Genomic DNA, 9,180 nt, shown 5'->3' with positions numbered 1-9,180 from the left:
CTGTTTTCTCCATCCATTTATCTGTAAAGAACACTTAGGCAGATCCCACTACTGGCTAATATGAGTGGTCCTGCAGTACCCCTGGGGAGGTAAACATTCTGACTCACCCTGACCTCATATCCTCGGGCTATGTACTGCAAGCAGGGTTGCTGGATCATGTATATGGAGGCTCAATTTTAGCTTATTGAGGAACTTCCGTGTAGAATGATGTCATTATGCAGCAAGGCAGGTCCAGGGTAAGGCAGAGCCTGTCATTGGATGAGGAGAAAGGGTAGGCGGAGAAAAAGTCTAGGAAGGAGAGAGGAGGAGGAGGGAGAAAGATCACAATGGAGTCTCCAGAGGAGCATGGTTTAGATTTAGGTGAACCAGATCGATTTCATCTTGTGTAGGTGGGTGGTTTACATCTTTATCAACTGGCAGTGAATTAATTGTGTGGATGAATTGTGGATTGAGAATTTAGCATATGAATCTAATTGCTAAATTACAAGTTTCTGGAACTTTGATTTTACCAGGCTAAGAGGACAGTGTGTGAAAGAAATGGCTGAGAGGCAGTTGGAACGTGTGGATCTGGTTCTGTTGCCCAAGTAGAATGAGCAGGGCCCAAAGAAACAAGATGTGTGTGTGTGTGTGTGTGTGTGTGTGTGTGTGTGTGTGTGTGTGTGCGCGCACGTGCGCCATATGTGATAACTACCGCCTAGGGGACCACAGGAGAGGGCGGCCAAAAGGGAGACAGCCAAGAGAGGGTGGCTTGCGGACTGGATGGCAGAGTAGCAGCCGGAGAGAGAGAATCCAACTCCTGGGAACCGATAGAAAACGTTATTCTTTACATTTTTTTCTTTTCTTTTTTTCAGAGCTGGGGACCGAACCCAGGGCCTTGTGCTTGCTAGGCAAGTACTCTACCATTGAGCTAAATCCCCAACCCCTACTCTTTACATTTTTAACGCAACACTTCATGCCATTTTCTGGAATGGCTGTACTCATTTATACCCAGACCAATTTGCACGAGGCTTCTCTTCATACCTCTTTTAGTTACTTTGGTAATGCTGTGCCGAGAATACCAACAGAAAGAGTTTATTTTGGCTCATAATTTCAAAGGAGCTCAGCACATCCCTGAAGGGCAGGCCTGATGATGCTTTAGTTCGGGGTGGCTGTAGCCTGCCACAGAGGTTCTTCACATCACAGAGCACCAGAATGCAGAGAAAATAGTGCCAGGAACAGGTAATACATTTTCAGAGCATCCCTAATGACTTTGTTCTGTTGGCTGGGTTCTACCTCTGAAGGTTCCACAGCCTCTCTACACAGTGCCACCAGCTGGAACCAAGGGTTAAAGTATAAGGCAGTGGGGGACAGTTTCCGTACAAAGCATAGCATACCGTGCCTGTCCCCCAAAGGCTCGTGGTCAGCAGAAGACATTTAGCTCAACTGCACAAGTCTCCCTAAGTCTTTTTTTTTTTTTTTTTCGGAGCTGGGGACCGAACCCAGGGCCTTGCGCTTGCTAGGCAAGCGCTCTACCACTAAGCTAAATCCCCAACCGCCTAAGTCTTAACAGCTCAAAAGTCAGTATACACAAGCTCAAAGTTCGACATCTCTTCAAGATGTCATCAGTTCCTGTACAATAAAAGGAAATTTACATAACCCAATCCACAACATCAAAGTTAGGTATTTCCACTCTAAAAGAAAGACCTGGGAGACAGCAAAGGAAGACTGGACCAAAGCAAGACTGAAACCTGGCATGGCAAGTGTTAAATCCTGTGGTTCTCCATCCAGCATCCAGGGCACAAGGTGAGTTCCAACGGGCAAGGCCTCCTGTGTGGACCCTTTGGGTTGGCTTCATTTGATGAATACACATTTCCTCAAGTGATGGCCTACGTCCCCAGCATCTCCCACATCTTAAGGTCTCCTTACAACTTGGGGTTTACTCTCATAGTTTCACATATTCCCTGTCTGGGGCTTTTTGCAGAGACTCTGACACTATCACTCATTGCTTGGACTTATGGGCCTTTCTTAGATTTCCTGGTGGACGCTTCCAAGACCTCACAGGTCTTGAATTCTAGATGTCTTCAGTACCTGCACCATGTAGACAAGGCAAGGTTTAGCCAACACCATGAGTAGTGGGGTAGCCCACTGAACGGCAACTGTAGATGTCTCTAAAGTGATTGCCCAGATGACCCGGAAATACTTCTCTTTACACTCTTTTCCCAACAGTCACCCAGGAGGCTGTCTGTGTTTAGGGGAATGCTATTCAAATGGGCTCCTTCATACCCTGGGCCCTTTAGTGCGTGGACTCTCACTGCTGCTTTGATTATTACCTCAAATTACAACACATGACTTTTGAAAACAGGATTTATTTTTATTTTAACCCATGTTCATTCATACGAGAGTGGGATGTCCGTGGGGGGCACAGGGATCAGATCCCCCGAATCTGGAGTCATGGGAAGTTGTCAGTTGCCTGAGTGTGTGCTGGGATTCAAACTCAGGTCTTCTGCAAGAGCAGAGTGTGTTCCTTACCACAGAGGCAACTCTCTAGTCTAGCACAACCGCGTTCTAGTGGTTAATGGCGCAGGTCTGTTTAACAACCACACCGTTTTTCTGCTTGTGGGTTAAAACACCGTGATTAAAGGTCAACTAGAGGGGCTGGGGATTTAGCTCAGTGGTAGAGCGCTTACCTAGGAAGCACAAGGCCCTGGGTTCGGTCCCCAGCTCCGAAAAAAAGAACCAAAAAAAAAAGGTCAACTAGAGAAGGAGGTTTAGTTTGGCTTTTGGGTTCAGAGGAATAACAAATAGTCCGTCACGGTATTGGGCATGGTGGCAGGAAGAAGATGGTGAGAGACCACATCTTAACTACAAACATGAAGCAGAGATCGTGAACTGGAAGTTGAGGGTACAAACTTATAGCTTACCCACGGCGATGTAATTTCTCCAAGCCTGCAGCGTCTCCCCAGACAGCATCAGTAAGTGTGGATCAAGTGATCAAATGTGTGACCCAGCGGGGACATTTCTCACTCTCCCCACCACCCACATCTTCCTTGTAGCTTTAAGCTTGCTTCTTTGTTGACAAACAACACCTCCCCCCAAATTTTTCTGTTCTGTTGTTTGTTCCACATTTCTACCATAAACCCAACTAAACGGAGCCATTGATAACTGCTCCAAAGCCCAGGTCTTAGTCACACTGTTCAAAAATCCTCCTCAATAAATTCTTGCTTTTGAATTCATCTTCAGGGCTGGAGAGATGGCTCAGTGGTTAAGAGCACCAACTGCTCTTCCTGAGGTCCTGAGTTCAAATCCCAGCAACCACATGGTGGCTCACAACCATCTGTAATGAGATCTGATGCCCTCTTCTGGTGCATCTGAAGGCAGCTACAGTGTACTCATATACAATAAAATAAAATCTTAAAAAAAAATAAATTTATTATTGAATTCATCTTCAGCTAGAGTGGCTGTTGTATAAAGGGGCGGGGTCAGTGGGATGTCTCAGAGGAGAGAACTGACGCCCACAAATTGTCCTCTGACTCCCACTTGAGTGCTGTGGCTTTGCCCATGCCCACACACAAATAAATATAATAAAAATGATTCAAAGAAAAGATGAAAGAAAGCAGGCACTATTGGGAACATTTACTCTTTAAATTTGAAATGTCCCCTACCCATGTCATAGGCTTATATTTCGATGTTTGTTTCCCAGATGGTGACACTATATGTGTGTGTGTGTGTGTGTGTGTGTGTGTGTGTGTGTGCCCATGCACGCGCACGCGATGTAGGGGCACTAACAGGCAGTAGTAGGTCATTAGAGATAGGCCTTTAAGGTTCTAGACTAGAGTCTTATTTGGATACTGTTCTCTCTGCTTCTTGGCCCTTTGCCATAGAAAGTCCTGCTTGACTTGGTCTCAGGAATTTAACTGGGGTGGTGAGGGAATGGATACACAGACACAAGTACAGAAAAGTTGGGATCAGGTGAGCTGTGATTTCTCTGCTGGAGCAGCACCAACTCTACAACAGCCTGGAAACCTCGTTATGTTTATTAAGTACAGCACAGGGGGAGGAGCTAGCCTGTCTTGGTGGGAGGTTTCTGTGGGCGAGCATTCTGCTCTAGTCATCAAGGAGTAAACGGATGGCTAGTTTTTCACATACACAGGAGCCAGAGGAAGGCTGTGCCGAGTCCAAACCTGACTGGAAAAGGCTTTGTCACTTCCCATGGGTCTCAGGTATTGGCTCTTGTCAACCAAACACACTCACACGGGCCCTCACTGTTTTCACCTGCAGCGTTTGCTCGGCTCCCCAACTCTATTACGAGGTGGATATGTCTGCCCAGTGTCTCCGCTACCATGAACTGAATTTTTTCTATCAAGTTTGAGGTCCTAGCTCATTGTTGTTATAATATGTATGTCCTTTGGAAATGTCTGTCCCTGCTGCTCAACTCTTCAGTCAGGTTGCTCATTTTCCTACTGAGTTGCCTAGTTAGCTCTTTGTACATTTTGGGTGATCGTCTCTCATGAGATGAGTTCTCTTGTTGTGCTGACAAGTTTCCTTCTGATATTATCTCGTTTGCCTATCTATGCCCTCTTCTGTTCTGGATGGTTTTAGGCTCCTATCCAAAAAAGCCATTGCCCAGACCAATGACATTACACTTCCCAGCATCCTCTTCCACGAACATCACAGCTTCAGGTCTTATGCTTCTGCCGTCCATTCACTTTGAGTTGGTTTTTTTTTTTTGTTTGTTTTTTGTTTTTTGTTTTTTGTTGTTTTTTTTTTTTGTATGGGGTGAGAAAAAGGTCAAATTTCAGTCAAATACCAGTCATCTCAGTGCCATTTAGTGAACAGAATGTCCCTTCCTCATTGCATGTTCTTGGCACCTTTGTCAAGAATCAGTTGACCCTAACCACATGCATTGTTTTCCGTAGGCCCTGCCCTCCCTTCTCCTTCTGTCTTAGTCAGGGTTTTATGCTGTGAGGAGACACCATGACCAAGGCTACTCTTATAAAGGACAGCATTTAATTGGGGCTAGCTTACAGTTTCAGAGGCTCAGTCCATTATCATCACGGCAGGAAGTCATGGTGCTGGAGAAGGATTTGAGAGTTCTACATCCAAAGACAGCCAGGAGGAGACTCTGTTCTACACTGGGTGGAGCTTGAGCGCTAGGAGACCTCAAAGCCCGCCTATACAGTGACACACTTCCTATAGTAAGGCCACGCCTCCTAATGGGCCAAGCACATTCCAACCACTACACCTTTCCTCTTCTCCTTCCCTCTCTTCTATGCACCTCCCTCCCCTCCCCTGCCCTTCTGCCCCCTCTTCTCTTCTCATCTATGTCTCTTTTGCCCTCACACTCTGCCACTTTGGAAGGTGTTGAGATTTGAGGTACATTTTGAGTTTTTAGGTAGAGTGATATTTTCTACTTGGCCGCTTTGGCTCAAGGTTGCTCTGTCTACTTAGACTTTTGTGGTTCCCTGTGAATTTTAGGATTGCCTCTTCCCTCTCCGTAAAGAAAACGGCAGTTTTCATAAGGCATACATTGAACCTACCCGCTGGTTTGGGTCGTATGCACATGTTAACAATATGCTAATAGCTCAGCTTTACAGTTATATAGATAGGATCTGTCCAAAAACAGCTATTATCCGGACTATATATTCAGCTGTATAGATAAAATGGAGACAGGCCCAAGTTCAAATTCTAATGTTGGGAATTACATGCTGTACAGCCCTAACTTTACTGAGTGTCTATTTCTGTAGTTGCAAAATAGGGCAATGAAACCCATAGCAGTGATGTGTATTGATTAAAACATGTATATATTAATATGTATAATGATTAACATATCCCAAGTGCTCATAAATAATTGGATTATTTTCAGCGGCTCTGACTAGCTGTCGGTGTTCATTTTCAGTGAAAGAATTTAAATCAAGGGGGACTGGGGAGATGGCTCTGTCTGTGAAGTGTTCGCCACGCAAGCATGGAACCCCAGTTTGAGTCCCAGCACTCATGTAAAAAAAGAAACTGGGCGTGGTAGCAAGCACTAGGACCGGAAGGTGGGGAAGGAGGGTCCCTGGGGCTTTCAGGCTGGCTAGTCTAGCTGAACCAGCAAGTGTCAGGTCTAATGAGAGACTTTGTCTCAAAAACAACGTAGACAGAGAGCAAGGAAGCTAGCTGACACCAGCCTCTGTCCTCTACATGCACATGCATGTGCATACACAGGCATGAGCATTTTCATATATGTGAATACTTGAAGATATGCTTAATCATTACAAACATCATCTTAACCCTCCTGGTGAAACCTGAGGTTGGGTCACCATAGGGACCAGAGAAGGAACCTTGATTGAACTGTTTTCATAACTTTATCCCAAAACACAGCTCTTTGGACAGGATCCAGAACTGAGCCCTCAGGAGGCAGTGAACTAAGCAGCCAGCTGTTGTCTGCATAGCTGTGGTTAATCTCTCAGCCACACCCCTTTGGACATTCCTCTGCAGAGAAGCAGAAAAACAGGAGAGACGTGTCACATTCGGCTGCAGTGTAAGCGCCCTGACCCTGCCATTCTGGGGATAGCTCACATCCCAGGCAGCCTGGCTTCCCACACAGCTGTGTCCAGATCTGTTAATCTCACAGGAGGGCTGACTTGCAGAATTACTACTTTCTCTAGTAAAGATGGTGGGGTGAGGAAGAAGGGAGGAGGAGAGAGACGATACAAGAATGCTCTTGCAAGCAGGAAGCGTTTGCTCTAAGCCTGTCTGTCATATGGCTCCAGCTACCTATCAGATGACATTGTTAATAACCATTAGGGGCTCCCAGAATACCTTTGGCAATCTTAGACCAGGCCCCCCCCCCAAATACCGGACTTTTGCCTTTTCATAAGAGCACAGAGAAAACATTCTGATCAGAGAACATTAGCAAGAAGAAAAAGATGAGAGGTCCCTCCCTGCCCCCCCCCCCGCCCCTTTCGAGTCTTTTTCCACTTTGTTCTAGAAGCTGATTGGAAAGAATGGCCCAAATGAACACAGTTCCGGCTAGAGAAGACTGCGAGTTGCTGGCACCTCCACAGGGATGCTCGTGGATCTTACAGGGTCACTCTACAGAATTCGGTGGAGAGAGGCCAGGGAGCCCCGCCCCAGCCCCGCCCCCTGCTATGCCCAGGCTCTCCGTGTATTGCTTCCTTGGAGCAATGAACTTCTCCCACACAGTGTTGTCTCTGGGGAAGGACTGATCAGTACGCACCCCCTACACACAACGCACACTATGCACAACTCACCTGGGCCTTGCAACACAGTCGCTGAAGCTCAAGCAGTCCCGGAAGCATCAGACCCCTGGGCCCCACCTCTCTGCTCTTCAAACCCTTAGTTCTGGAGCTGAATCTGAAGATTCTAAAAGGCTGTATTTCTAGCGAGTTCTCTGCTGGCCCTGGGCCCAGGCTTTGATGAGGATGTAACAATGAATGACAGGTCCTGGGCTTCCTTGGTGACCCCTTTAACACCACGGCTAATGTTTTCACTCTCTAAGTCTACCCATAGCCTCCTACACTTCCTGTGAGAAAAGAAGCCTATTTCCCCCCATTTGAAGTCAATCTTTCTCCTCCTGCTGGGCCGCATTTTCTATGATAAGTGTCTCAGTCTCCCTTGCGGATTCCAGGGCACACAATGTCCTCAACCGCGGAGGTGCCAGAAGCTCTCTGGATGCAAAGTGTGTCTATCCAGATGGACAGATGGGGGAGCCAGGCTCTTCGTTGCTGTTTCTGCTCTGAAAAGCCCCGGCTTTTCGTCTGAACATCAAAAGCAGGCTGGGATTAAAAATGAAACGAGCTTGCCGCTGAGGAAGTGGTGCCAGGTTGGAGTCTAGGACTCTTCAGTCTTGAGAAGGCTGGTCTTGGGCCATTGGCGAGCTGGAGCTTCACCTGGAGAGCCTGCTGCTGTCTGCCTGTCTTTTGGCCCTGGTGTGAACATTTCTCTCACTCAAATTGGGCCACCCCTCACACTGGATAACTGCGTGACAGCAGGTCCTGTCAACCATGGTTGTTTCCCGGCTGTCTGGAGACACATTTGATAGCGTCAGGTTTGGTCACAGATTATTGTAACAATAATAGAACTACATATTGCCGTAGATGAGGTAGACAAGAGAGAGCGCCTTCACTTTATTTCCCTACAAGTAGCGCGGTTATGGCTGGAGTACAGCTCAGTGGTCAAGTCCTTGGCTAATAGGGACAAGGTGAATGCTTGCAAATAACAGCGGTTGTTGGCTTTAACACTTTCCTCTGTCAGCTTTTCAGTTCAGATTCCATGCTCAGACTTGTGATATCATATATGTGTGTGTATGTGTGTGTGTGTGTATATGTGTATGTGTGTTTGTGTATGTGTGTATGTGTGTGTGTGTATATGTGTATGTGTGTTTGTGTGTATGTGTGTGTATGTGTGTATGTGTGTGTGTATATGTGTATGTGTGTTTGTGTGTATGTGTGTGTATGTGTGTATGTGTGTGTGTATATGTGTATGTGTGTTTGTGTATGTGTGTATGTGTGTATATGTGTATATCAGTTCGGATTCCATGTCCAGACTTGTTTGGATGATATATATGTGATATCATATATGTGTGTGTATGTGTGTGCATGTGTGTGTATATATATGTGTATGTTTGTGTGTGTATGTGTGTGCATATGTGTATGTGTATATGTATATATCAGTTCGAATTCCACGCTCAGACTTGTTTGTATGATATATTATATATTATATATTTTATATATACGATGTATTATATATATGTGATATCATATGTGTGTATGTATATATGTGTATGTGTGTGCATGTGTGTGTATATATATGTGTATGTTTGTGTGTGTATGTGTGTGCATATGTGTATGTGTATATGTGTATATCAGTTCAAATTCCATGCTCAGACTTGTTTGTATGATATATTATATAATATATTATATATATGATGTATTATATATATGTGATATCATATATGTGTGTATGTGTATATGTGTATGTGTGTGCATGTGTGTGTATATGTGTGCATGTGTGTGTATATATGTGTGTTTGTGTGTTTATGTGTATGCATATGTGTATGTGATGTATATATGTGTATGTTTTTGTGTATATGTGTATATCAGTTCAGATTCCATGCTCAGCCTTGTTTGTGTGATATATATGTGATATCATATATGTGTGTATATATGTGTGTGTTTGGGTGTATGTGTGTGTATGTGT

At 45.3% G+C, this 9,180-nt stretch overlaps 1 long non-coding RNA gene across 1 annotated transcript; it reads left to right on the top strand.

Annotated features, from left to right (window-relative positions):
* The first annotated feature begins 851 nt into the window (after positions 1-851).
* LOC148002177 (uncharacterized) lies at positions 852-4,945 on the top strand. The gene is made up of 3 exons (XR_015634213.1): positions 852-2,620; positions 2,729-3,220; positions 3,429-4,945. It is a non-coding gene; the product is annotated as an uncharacterized LOC148002177 (long non-coding RNA).
* Positions 4,946-9,180: the final 4,235 nt, after the last annotated feature.

The sequence above is a fragment of the Rattus norvegicus genome, chromosome 12 (assembly GCF_021556685.1).
Source record: "Rattus norvegicus strain SHRSP/BbbUtx chromosome 12, alternate assembly SHRSP_T2T, whole genome shotgun sequence".
Classification (NCBI taxonomy): domain Eukaryota; kingdom Metazoa; phylum Chordata; class Mammalia; order Rodentia; family Muridae; genus Rattus; species Rattus norvegicus.
The sequence above is the reverse complement of the archived record's forward strand: the minus strand, read 5'-3'. Positions and strand labels throughout refer to the sequence as shown.